The sequence below is a fragment of the Crotalus tigris genome, unplaced genomic scaffold (assembly GCF_016545835.1).
Source record: "Crotalus tigris isolate CLP2741 ecotype Arizona unplaced genomic scaffold, ASM1654583v1 scf7180000024319.607755, whole genome shotgun sequence".
In the NCBI taxonomy this organism is placed as follows: Eukaryota; Metazoa; Chordata; class Lepidosauria; order Squamata; family Viperidae; genus Crotalus; species Crotalus tigris.
Genome location: NW_024100491.1, coordinates 116,585 through 129,542, shown reverse-complemented (window position 1 = coordinate 129,542; position 12,958 = coordinate 116,585). Strand labels below are relative to the sequence as shown.

The 12,958-nt window shown below is 35.8% G+C and overlaps 1 long non-coding RNA gene across 1 annotated transcript in view; it reads left to right on the top strand.

Annotated features, from left to right (window-relative positions):
* Window positions 1-680: 680 nt before the first annotated feature.
* Window positions 681-12,958, top strand: part of LOC120299894 — a 67,366-nt gene continuing 55,088 nt past the window's right edge. The window contains exon 1 of the long non-coding RNA XR_005554497.1: window positions 681-1,919. This is a non-coding gene — a long non-coding RNA (uncharacterized LOC120299894). The remainder of the gene's footprint in view (window positions 1,920-12,958) is intronic.

The window sequence follows — 12,958 nt, the reverse complement described above, 5'->3', positions numbered from 1 at the left end:
AATTTGTTCAATCAGTATCTTCCAGTTCAATAATCTTTTTCTGCACATTCAAATTACAGAAAAAAGGTACAGTGTGAAGGTACAGATTGATTCACACCTTTCTATCTCACATCTGATTCTTTTGGGAAATTGATTACTTAGCATTTTCTAAGCATAGAAAGGGAGACCTTTTGCCGATTACTGTTAACAAATAGAAGATAATTCTAACAGTGTTTGACAGAAGAGCCTGTGTTATAGGTGCAATACTGGCAACCAATTAAGAAAAAATTATATTGAGAGGAAAAATAAGAGTTTGTCACTTTTGAATGGCAGAAAAATGAAAATATAATTTGAAAACTTTCTTGCCAACTTTGTTTAAAACTGGTTTAATTCTTTTTAAATGGAAGCATCTATATTACTTATTTCTCAATTACATAATAAGCCTAATAACAAGAGGAACTTTATAAACACTATGGAATGCGGAGAAGAACACATTATAGATGAGAGTCAATCATAGTATCATGGTTAGAATGTAACTAGGATTGGAGAGTCACACGTTTAAGTCACCTTTTGGCATGAAAATTCACTGGGTGACTTTTGATGAATAATTCTTTCAACTCAATGTATCTCACAGGTGGGCTACTGTGGGTGGGTGGGAAATTCTATGTACAGTATACCACCTGGAAGAAAGACAGGCTATAAATATACGAAATAAATAATATAAACAATTCTTATTGACAGTCTTAAAGTTTTATAATTATAAAAATGCAATTTATATTGGGCATGGGATTAATGTACAATGCCCATGGAACCAACTTGCAGACATCGTTCTTTGGCCAACTATCCCCTTTGGTTCATCTTAGTTTTATTTTATTTTCTAAGTTTTTTTTTTTAATTAAGAAAAAGGATAGGAAAAAGGATATTTTCTTGACAACAAAGTGCCCTCCAGTAATCTTTCCAAATCTTCCTAATTTAAATTCCAAGGATTTTTTGGTGGTAGTGTGATAGATCAGGAAAGATTTCCTCTAATTTTATAAGACCAATATTGTAAAGTTAGGGCAGTATGAGTTTTCAAACCGTACATAAGGGGTTGGTTGGAGCCCAGTATTTTATTTGAAAGTCTTTTCATTTACCCAGAAAATAAAGGATAACGCTTGAGCTGTTAGCTAGATGGCTGAACGTTTTGCAAATATCCATAACAGCTATTTTGTAGATAGACAAACTTTTTATCCTTTTTGCAAAATCACTTTGTGACAAGTTTTTGAAATTTTGATTATGCCCAGAAAGCTGCCAATTTATCTACCCATCCATATTACTATTAAAACCTCAGCAATTCAGATCCTGAATACTTGAAATGTAAGATGGTGCCCTCACTTTGTAGATAGCAATGTTGAGTTACTATGGAAGGCTGTGGAACAGCATATCCCAAGAATTGCTGGTGCATGCTGGACTTGACAGTGTGATATTTTGCTGGGATTTTCAGCACAGCAGTTTGCTATATTGTAAACTGCCCACAAAGGAAAGTAATGATGATAGTGGCAATGGGGAATGTGTTATGTCAGCTTTAGAAGGCAGTAGCTGACAGACTTGAACTGTATCTATCACTCCCCCAGGATTCCTGTTTTGCAGTCTTATGTCAACCACTCTCACAAGAACATTGCTGATGACTGATTTTAACCCACTGGGAGGATGGAATGGGGATCTCCACTGCTATAAAGTCTTCACTGGCAAAACTCCTTTCTATGAAAATATCTGTTTGGTGTCAATATCTTTAAAGTTACCTTTGGGGGGGCTTCAAAGGAAAGCAGAGATGATGATGATGATGAAAAACCCCTCTAATCAAACCATCCATCAAGCAATATCAGATGATTAGGGGCACTTGACAAAACACAAGTGTGTGTAAGTTTGCATGTGTTAAGCCAATTCTCAATGACAACTAGGTAAGTGAAATAAGTGACTGATATGATATCTTCACTAGTTTCCATTGTCATACTGTAAATGAAATATGGATAGTTTGCAAATATAGAGCAATCAGATCTAGGTTGCAAAAGCTTAGACATCTAATAGACAGCAGCAGTGAGACAGTTTTTCAGATTATTTGCAGTGGTCTAATAGGCCATTCGAATTTCTGGAGCTCAGAAATGGAAGTGCTATGTAAGTACAACATAAGGGAAGGTGTAGGGTAGAGAGAGGTTTTTGAGTAGTTGATTTAGAATGAGTTTTCATGTGATGTACACCAGAGCAGACAAAGTTATTTGTATACTAGATTCTGACATAGGATCTCACTCTCTGTGCATTAAAGAAAATGTTATTTTGTTGTTCTACAAATCATTGAGAAAACAATTGGGACTCGGTTTACTAAACATAATGATTGCAAGGTTGAAATTTCAAATTGTTTGTCATACAAGAGTACCTTTGATTCTTCTTTGACACTAAGAGCTCTTTTAGAGAAAGTTTCTTTTTCTTTGCAATTATTCTGCCTTACAACATGTTAGCAAATGTGCAGATCACATTAGGTTCCGTTTGCCATTCTCCTGAGAATTATTCTATATTCTTCTTTCATATCTTATATTTGTTCTAAGCAGAGAAAATTGTATGACCTTCCATTTTTAATTTTTCAATGAGTGTTATGAAATGGTTGTAAATACTTGTGTGGGAATTTAAACTTTGCTTTCCTAATTTCCCAATATAAGAATCCAATTGTTATACCACTGGCTATCTCTTGCCTTACAATATCTCTTTTGTTTGGAAGCATCCCAAGAGCAGTCTAGCAGATAAATAACAAAATGTTCTCATTTACTTATTCACTGAAATAAGAAGCTGAAAGAATAAGTGAAGGTGAACTTTGGGTGGGTATGCCTGTATGTCAGAAGTAAAGGAGGAACTGTATTGTTAATTTTTTATTTCCCTTGGGGGCCTTCTTATTTTTTATAACTTTAAAGCAAAACAAATGTTGCTTTCCCCTGAATAATTACAAGACAAGGGTTAAGATAAGGCTGCTCAAAATCTAATTTTGTGCTTAGGTATATTGTACATCATTCCAAGATATGCAGACCCGAGTTTGCAACACTAGGATGTTGATGCACTATGTCTATGGATCTTTTCAAGTAGAGACTGGTTATGTCTCTAAATGTAAGAAATCCTATAGCCCTGCATTTAATGACACTGCCAAGATGACAGACTAAGAGGCTTACAAGGTTTCTTCTGTTTACATATTTTAGTTCAGTTTATTTTTTATTTCTCCTAGCAAAGTAAATCTGGAAGGAAAACCCCAAAACTTGGAGATTATGGTTGACCTCAGACATCAAATGGATCGGGGATATATTTAAAATCAATTTAATAGGATTATTCTTTGAAGAGATCATGATGATAATGATGATGCATACTGATTTTGAATATATAATTCAAAAGTCTTTGAAATTCATTATAGGTTATTGTGCAAAAAAAAAAGATAAATAAAATCTAAACATCTTTTTTGTATTTGTGTATACCCTTCACACTTTCAGAAGCAAGACTGTTGTAGATTTTCATAAGAACATACCATTCTTCTGGTAAATGTTTTTGCTAACATTAATACAACAATACTGGACAACTTGGAAATCTTAAATGAGTTTCAGTAAGTTGCTGAAATACAAAGATAACAAACCACTGACATTCATTTCATCTTGATGTATAATTTTATTTAGAACCACAAGGTGAACAGTGAGTAGGGTTAGATCAGTGGTTCTCAACCTTTTTAATGCCGCGACCCCGAACTGGTCGTAAGTTGAGGACTACTCAACTGGTGCAGCACCATTTGCAGAATGGGACTTTTGGTGGGCTCAGCATGGCAGACACAGCCTGGACAATTCCTATTGGCTTTTGAAAGCCAATAGAATTAGACTCTATTCAAGAGAATCTATTCTATTGGCTTTCAAAAGCCAATAGAATAAAAGGGAGTAGCACAGCTAAGGAAAAGGGGGGGGGAAATGGCGGACTGTTGTTTGGTGACCCCCGTGAAATGGTCATTCGACCCCAAATGGGGTCCCGACCCACAGGTTGAGAACCACTGGGTTAGATAATTAAGTTGTCTAGATACAATAATTCTGTATTAAATGTTGGCAGATTCTTGAAAAGCGCCTGTCACATTTGACTAATATTATCAAACCACATGAGGTTGTTCTAAGATTTAAAAGTGGGAATCAGATAAAAGGCAACAGTTTTTTTCAAGAAATTAAATTAGTCTAAATTAATGAAGGAAAAATAGGATGCCACAAACCCAGATCTTTGTAAGTAAATCTGCTTTGATTTTATGTATGTGATACACTTGTATTGATTCTGTTTTCTTGTGATCAGAATTTTTACCAGGTTTGCTGAGGTCAGATTTACCAGGTTGCTATGGAAGAGGATAAGCCCTCCTAAGTAGAGCCTTATTAGCTCACTTATTTTGGTGATAGTTTAAAAATACAGCAGAGTATCATTGTAAAAGTGACTGGGTTGTATGATGGCTTGGGATAGATTAATGATAGAATACTGCTTGGGATAGATTTCTGATTAATGCTAGCAATCATTATCAGACAAAATGTGATAAAAATAAACTCACATAGACATGGCAGCTTTTAACTTTGGCTAATCTTTTACAAAGAATTCCAGTACATGCCAGCCTGTATATCTAAGGTAGTATACAATGCTAAGACTTCCAAAAGGCACAAAAGCAATGATGTGACAATACTAGTGGCAAATTCTCTTTTTTTTTCTAATTTTGCTTTTCATCCCCAAGAAACTGTGCAGAAGAATATGACAAAGTCAATTCAACTTAATCACTTCCTAAAACATTCTGCTAACAAGCAGGGGGATATAAGCAAATACGTCACATAAAGAAATACAACTAAAGGCCTAAGAGAACAGTCACACTTTACTATAAATTCTGTGCCACAAGAAAATTCAGCAAATAGTTACGTTTAGGACCATATAATGACTATGGGATTTAGTCTGAATGCAATTTACAAAATAGCTCAATATAACTGGAATTGAGGTGAGCATTAAAAATATTATTATAATATGGTAGTCCCCCAGGCTCAAAGAAGATACTCTGTTGTGCAGTTCAGCTGTGGACATGAAGGTGGCTTTGCAATCCCAGCCTGTAAATATGGTAGGGGCACCGGTGGTCCACTTTTAGCTAGTGGAGACTTCATAGCATGGGATCACCAGCACCTGCAAGTTCTGCTTCCCTTGGCTGGATGTCATACTGGCATAATGTTTCTTTTACAGTGTCTTTGTAACATTTGCATTCAACTTCTTCAATCTTGAGGTTTCTTCCCAGACTTCAATATACTATAGAGCAACTAGCAAAGCATACAGCAGTCATCCATTCTAAAGACATGTCCCATCAATTTCATCTGGGCTCTGATAATCAGAGACTTAATATTGGTGGACTCCACATGATCAAGGTACCCTAAGGCTCCGTCTAAGGCCCAGTATGCTTCAATATCTTCATCAATGACTTAGATGAGGGAATAGAAGGGGAACTCATCAAATTTGCAGATGACACTAAACTGGCAGGAGTAGCCAAAACCCCAGAAGACAAGCTCAGGATTCAAAAAGATCTTGACATACTGGAACAATGGGCCCTATCCAACAAAATGAGTTTTAATGTGGAGAAAAGCAAAGTTTTACATTTAGGCAGGAAAAAATCAAAGGTATAAGTACAGATTAGGTGAAACCTGCCTAAAAAACAGTAACTGTGAGAGGGACCTTGAAGTCCTAGCGGACGATCACTTGACTATGAGCCAGCAGTGTGCAGCAGCAGCCAAAAAGCTAATACAATCTTGGGTTGCATAACCAGAGGTATAGAATCAAGATCATGCAAAGTATTAGAACCACTGTGAGACCACACCTGGAATATTGCAACCAATTTTAGTCACCATATCACAAAAAAGATGTTGAGATGTTGGAAAAAGTTCAGAGAAGAGCAACTAAGATGATGCAAGGCTTGGAGACTAAAAATATGAAGAACAGCTGCAGCACTTGGGTTTGGCTAGTCAAAAGTAAAGAAGAAATAGAGATGACATGATAGCAGTATTCCAGTATTGAGAGGCTGCCACAAAGAAGAGGGGGTCAAATTATTCTCCAAAGCATCAGAGGGAAAGACAAGAAACAATGGTTGGAAACTGATCAAAGAGAGAAGCAACCTGGAATTAAGAAGAAACTTCCTAACTGTGAGGACAATCAACCAGTGGAACACTTGCATTCAGAAATTATGGGCGCTCCATCACTGGAGGTTAGAAGAGACTGGACAGTCACTTGTCTGAGATGGTATAGATTCTCCTGCTTGAGCAGGGGCTGAACTCGAAGACCTCCAAGATCCCTTCCAGCTCTATTCTATTCTATTCTATTCTATTCTATTCTATTCTATTCTATTCTATTCTATTCTATTCTATTCTATTCTATTCTATTCTATTCCCCCCAACTTGGAGACACAGTCTTGCCAAAGAATGCCAAGGATGGAGTGGAAAGTTTGTATGTGAAATGTCTCCAGTTGTTTGATGTGGCTTTAGTATAAAGTTCAGGATTCATATCCATATAGGAAGCAAGGGAAAACTACAGGTCTGTAACTTTGTGGAGTTACAGATATTGTGTTGATTGAGCAGTCTAGTTCATACCCATCCCAATACTTGGCTGGAGTCAATTTCTTTGTCCAAAGACCCATTGCTTTAGATGATGCTTCCAATATTTGAAGCTGTTTATATTTGTGGCTGGTATTTGGTGTGGATTGGTAAAGAACTTTAGTTTTGCTCAGGCTGATAGTCATGCAGAAGAACATAGGATATGCTGATAATTTGTTCAGCATTATCTGTAAATCACTGTCTTTAGCAAGAAAACCAAAATCTTAAAATCCCGAGATTGACTTTTTTTGCCTTTTGCTGACTACCACAACTGATTGTAATTTTCAGATAAAGTAGAATTTTTCATGGTGCAGTTATTTTAGAGCTAAACTGTTAAAATTCATATTTTATTCCTGTTTTTAATTTTGTTTTTATCTATGTCTCTTTTACATGGCTGTATGGCTTTTATTTGTAAACTAACCATAGTGGTCAAGTGATGTCAGTGGTATATAAATTTGATTGATAAATAAATACATTTTTTAGAAAATATATTTATTGATTCATTTATTGACTTTTGCATCTTGTCTGATTCCTTAGATTCCAAATGCTAACATCCAACTAATAAAACTAAGAAAATAACAATAATAATGTTAATTAAAATTTACATGCAAAAATTATAAAGAACAAGTATTAAATATAATTAATGCTACAGCTCTCAATTTCCAAATGCTCATTAATAAAATTATCTTTGCTGTTCTATGAAAGGATCTATATATATTTTATTTGTTTTGGAATTAAACTTTAGTCCTAAATAAAAGTTAGTATGAATCACAACATTCTGTCTTCACTGGCATTAAGGAGTTCCTGGTGAACTACTTATTGTGATTGTATGGTACACCAATGATCACTGAATCATAGACCTTTCTCTCATCTCTATTCTAGAGTTTTTGCAGAACAGAAAAGCAATACGAATTGTTTTTTCCCAGGTGATAGTTTCTGCCTTTCTGCTGTCTTCTAAAGCATAGACCTGCACAAAAGCCTAGTGATTGTACAATACAGGCTTGCTAATTGGAAAGGTCTTTGTTGTTCACTTTGTGGTATAGAAATCCAATTTGATTTGTATTTAGCTCAATATAATGCACACTCCTATTATTTTTGTTATATTTTTATAGCTTATTTTATATATATTTATATTTCATTAATTGTTAAATATCATGGAAGAGAACCCTGGAAGATGATACAGTGTTCACATCCAAACAAAAAGGGCACAAAGTATAATTTTGAAGGATCTCAAGATGGTATAATTGTTATATGGGGTTCACCTCACAAAAACAGGCAAAATGTACTTGGAAAAAGACTGGCCCAACTAATCAGGAGGGCTTTAAACTAAAAATGAGGAGGGAGGGTGACCAATCTCTAGAATTTCTAGAACACAAAACCAATCACAAATCCTTCAAAAAACAAATCAAACAATGAGGTAGGCAGTGATGAGAAAAAATAAAAACTCAAACAATAATCAGGAGATGCAGGAAACATACCCATGGACAGGCATAAAAGTCTTACATGCTTATATACAAAGGTTTAAAGTTTGGGGAACAAACAGATGAAGCAATAGTACACGAGGGAGGGTATGACATAGCTGGCATAACAGAAACCTGGTGGGACAAAACCCATGAATGGAGTGGACTGATGGATGGATACAAATTGTTCAAAAGAAACAGGTCTACAAAAAGAAGAGGGGGAGTTGCACTACATGTAAGAGAACACTACATATCTACAGAAATACACATGATCAAAGATAAAATCTCACCAGAATGTATATGGGTCAATGTAAAAGAGAAAAAAGTGACATTGCCATAGGTGTATATTACAGGCCACCCAATCAATCAGAAGAAATAGATGAACTCTTTGCGAACCAGTTAACACACATGCGTAGGAAGCATACCACAGCAGCAATAGGAGACTTCAACTATCCAGATATCAACTGGGAGACAAACTCTGTAGCAAGCAGGAAGTCAAACAGATTCCAAACCAACCTAACTGACAACTTTGTCACCCAAAAGGTGGAGGAGGGAACTAGACGTAAAGCTATATTGGATTTAATCCTTACAAATAGAGAAGAAGTGATAGAGGGAATTGAAATTGCTGGAACCTTGGGTGAAAGTGACCACGTCATATTGTAATTTAATATAATGCAAGCACTAGCAATAGAAAACAATCCAACCAGTGTCTTAAACTTCAGAAGAGCTAACTTTAACAAACTCAGAGAGAACATAGGAAAGATCCCATGGATGAAAATCCTAAAGGGGAAAACAACACAAGAAGTGTGGGAAACCCTGAAAAATGCGATCATAAAAGCCCAGACTAGCACAATATCATTGAGAAAGAAAAACAACAAATTCAAGAAGAAACCAGCATGGCTGCACAAAGATCTCTCTGACAAACTGAAGGACAAAAAGGACAAATACAAAAAATGGAAAGAGGGGCACATAATTAAAGCCAATTATTAGCAGACAGCCAGAACATGCAAAGATGAAGTCAGGAAAGCAAAGGCTCACAACGAACAAAGACTTGCAACAGAAATCAAGGATAATAAAAAAGATTCTTCCAACATATTAACAACAAGAAAAAAGTCAAGGAAACTAAAGAGAGAAAATGGCAAAATAACAGGCAACAGGGAGAAAGCAGAGCTGTTTAACTCATACTTTGCATCAGTCTTCACACAAAAAGAAACTACGGTATAGCCCAACATACCAAAAAAACCACTGCAAAAGACATACTAGAAACAAAAATTAAAATGAGCAAAAAAAGGTAAGAGAACAACTATCTGACCTTGATGAGTATAAATCACCGGGACCTGACAAATTACATCTCAAAGTTCTGAAAGAGGTGGCAGATGTTATCTTAAAACAATTGCACCACATATTTCATAAATCCTGGAGCACTGGGCAAGTAACTCAGGATTGGAAAAGGGCTGATGTGGTTCCCATCTTTAAGAAAGGAAAAAAAACGGACCCAGGAAACTACAGACCAATAAGTTTAACATCAATACCTGGGAAGTTCCTAGAAAAGTTAATAAAAAAAAGATCTGCAAAAAACTAGAAGCAAACAAAGTCATAACTAGTAACCAGCACGGGTTTGTTAAAAACAGATCATGCCAAACCAATCTTATTTCATTCTTCAATAAAGTGACTAAACTAGGAGACCAGTGAAATGCTATGGATGTAGTATACTTAGATTTCAGTAAGGGATTTGATAAAGTAGATCACAACCTACTCCTTGGTAAGCTAGAAAAAGGCAGAATAGACAACATCACCACTAGATGGAACTGGAGCTGACTGGCAAACCGTACTCAACCAGTAATCCTCAATGGCACTATATCCACATAGAGAGAAGTAAGCAGTGGGGAACCACAAGGTTTCATTTTAGACCCAGTACTCTTCAATATCTTCATCAATGACTTAGATGAGGGAATTGAAGGGGAATTCATCAAATTTGCAAATGACATCAAACTGACAGGAGTAGCCAACACCCCAGAAGACAAACTCAGGATCCTAAAAGATCTTGACAAACTTGAACAATGAGCCCTATCCAACAAAATGAGATTCAATGTGGAGAAAAGCAAAGATTTACAATTAGACAGGAAAAATCAAAGGTACAAGTACAGACTGGGCGAGACCTGGCTTAAAAAAAGTAACTGTGAGAGGGACCTTGGAGTTTTAGTGGACGATCACTTGACTATGAGCCAGCAGTCTGCAGTAGCAACCAAAATGCTAATACAATCCTGGGTTGTATAAATAGAGACATAGAATCAAGAACACACGAAGTACTAGTACCACTTTATAAAATCCTAGTAAGACCACACCTGGAATACTGCAGCCAATTTTGGTCACCATATCACAAAAAAAATGTTGAGAGTTTGTAAAAAATTCAGAGAAGAGCTACTAAGATGATCCAAGGCCTGGAGACTAAAACATACAAAGAATGACTGCGTTTGGCTAATCTAAAGAAAAGAAGAAATAGGGGAGACATGATAGCAGTATTCAAGTATTTCAGAGACTGCCACAAGAAAGAGGGGGTCACGTTCTTCACCAGAGCACCAGAGGGAAGGACAAGAAACAATGGTTGGAAACTGATCAAAGAAAGAAGCAACCTGGAATTAAGGAGAAACTTCTTGACAGTGAGGACAATTAACTAGTGGAACAGCTTGCCTCCAGAAATCGAGGCTGCTCCATCACTGGAGATTTTAAAGAAGAGACTAGACATTCACCTGTCTGAAAAGGTATAGATTCTCCTGCTTGAGAAGGGTGCTGAACTAGAAGACCTCCAAAACCTAGAAGATCTTCCATCTCTATTCTATTCTGTTTTGTTCTGTTCTACATTTCAAATACTGTAGTATTTATAAATGTGCATAGCACATATTAATGAAGATTTCCATACAAAGTGCATATTGTGCGAAGGACATTTTCACAACAGTCAGTAGATACTTTTACTCTGGATAATTTCTGTCATTAAAGAATGTCACTTACTATTTGATTTGTGAAAAAATGGAGATAATGTTGTGTCAGTTTCCCTTACAAGTTTTCAGATGACTTACAATTGTTTTCTTTGAAAATCATCTGAGATATTTCCCTATCACATGTTCAAAGTGATAGCATTTTTTTTATTTTGACTTATTTTATTGTTGGAAGTAGTGGGAAGTGCTATTGGTTGTATTGCTTTCTAAAAAAGTCCAATAAGAGAAGATGTTTCTGGATGGATTAAATTGAAACAAAGACATAAGGGAGGCTGCAGTACATGCTGTTGGAGAGATAAGTGAACAATAATGTTCAAACACAAACCCATACTTACATACTGAGCCTTGTATATTCATAAATTAATAATTAGCACTTATAAAATAGCATTTAGACTTATATACCACTTCACAGTGCTTTACAGCCATCTCTGAGGAATTTACAGAGTCAGCATATTGCCCCCAACAATCTGGGTCCTTATTTTACTGACCTCAGAAAGATGGAAGGCTGAGTTAACCTTGAGCTGGTCAGAATCAAACTGCTGAACTGCTGGCAGCCAGCAGTCAGCAGAATTAGCTTGCAATACTGCATTCTAACCACTGCACCACCATGGCTCTTAAAGTAAGAATATTACTCTCTATTCATAGGAATTTCACTAAGCGCTATCTTTTTGGTTGAAAAAAGAACTGAAAGTAAATTCTGTTTTGTTAAATTGAATGTGAACTATTATTAAAATGCAGGAGATTTTTATGGCACTAGAGTTAGTATCCATTTTATTTATCAGCTAAATACTCCTTTTAATTTGCTATATAGGAGAGTAATTGCCCAAAGCAGCTGTTTATTGAGTAAGTGGTCCCTTGTGGTGATGTAAACATGGTCTTTACTTAAATATGTCCTTTTCACATTGCAAAAGATCTAATTCCCAACAGTAGAGTTACTAAAAATAAATAAATTTGTCATTGAAAACTGCAAAAACCTGAATTTGTATCACATATTAATTATGGTCATTCAGAATGTGTCACATCTGTTTCTTGTTATCCCATGCACATTTATGAGCATTGTGTAAACATTCAATTCTGAAAAAAATGCTTCAATATTCTTGAAATGAAACTAATATTTAAGGGTCTTAAAATGAAACTATTGTTCGTAGACCCTGCAGCAGGTGGCAACAGCTAGGTAATCTTAAGTGATCTTGAAAAGTGAAAGAGGTCTGGACCTTGTTTGTACTTGGAGAACAGTTTAACAGGAAATACTAAGAATGTAAGATGGTTAAACCAAAGGGAAAAAAAAATCAAATGTGGTAATAGAAATTATTTTCATATTATTGTAAAAATGCTTCATGGTTGTATCCAAGATGTCACTAGGGACTGACCTTGATTCAAGGAAGAGTTTATTTTTTATTTATAAGTAATAGAACTAGATAATTGGCTGTGAGTTGAATGGATGCTGTTATGGTTATTGCCCTAATATTCTGTGCTGTGCTAGGATAGAAAACAGTGTGATGCATAGCATGCTGCCATCAGCCTAAGTCTATTAAGAAAGATAAAATCATGCTGGTATAGTACATGAGATGTGATAACTTTGGAAAAGAGATTAGCTATACATATTTAACTAGAGGTAGTCCTGAACTTATGAGAGATCACATGACCCCTGGACACTGAAACTATTATAAAAATAGGAGCCAGTTGCCAAGTGTCTGAATTTTGATCATGTGACCTTGGGCATGCTGCAATGCTTGTGTGAAAAACTGTCATAAGTCAACTTTTTTCAGTGATGTAATTTTGGACAGTCACTAAATGAATTGTGGTAAGCTGAGGACAAACATCTCATTTATGTCCCATAAGCACTGACCTCTATTCCTCTTTGAAGTGTGCAACATTT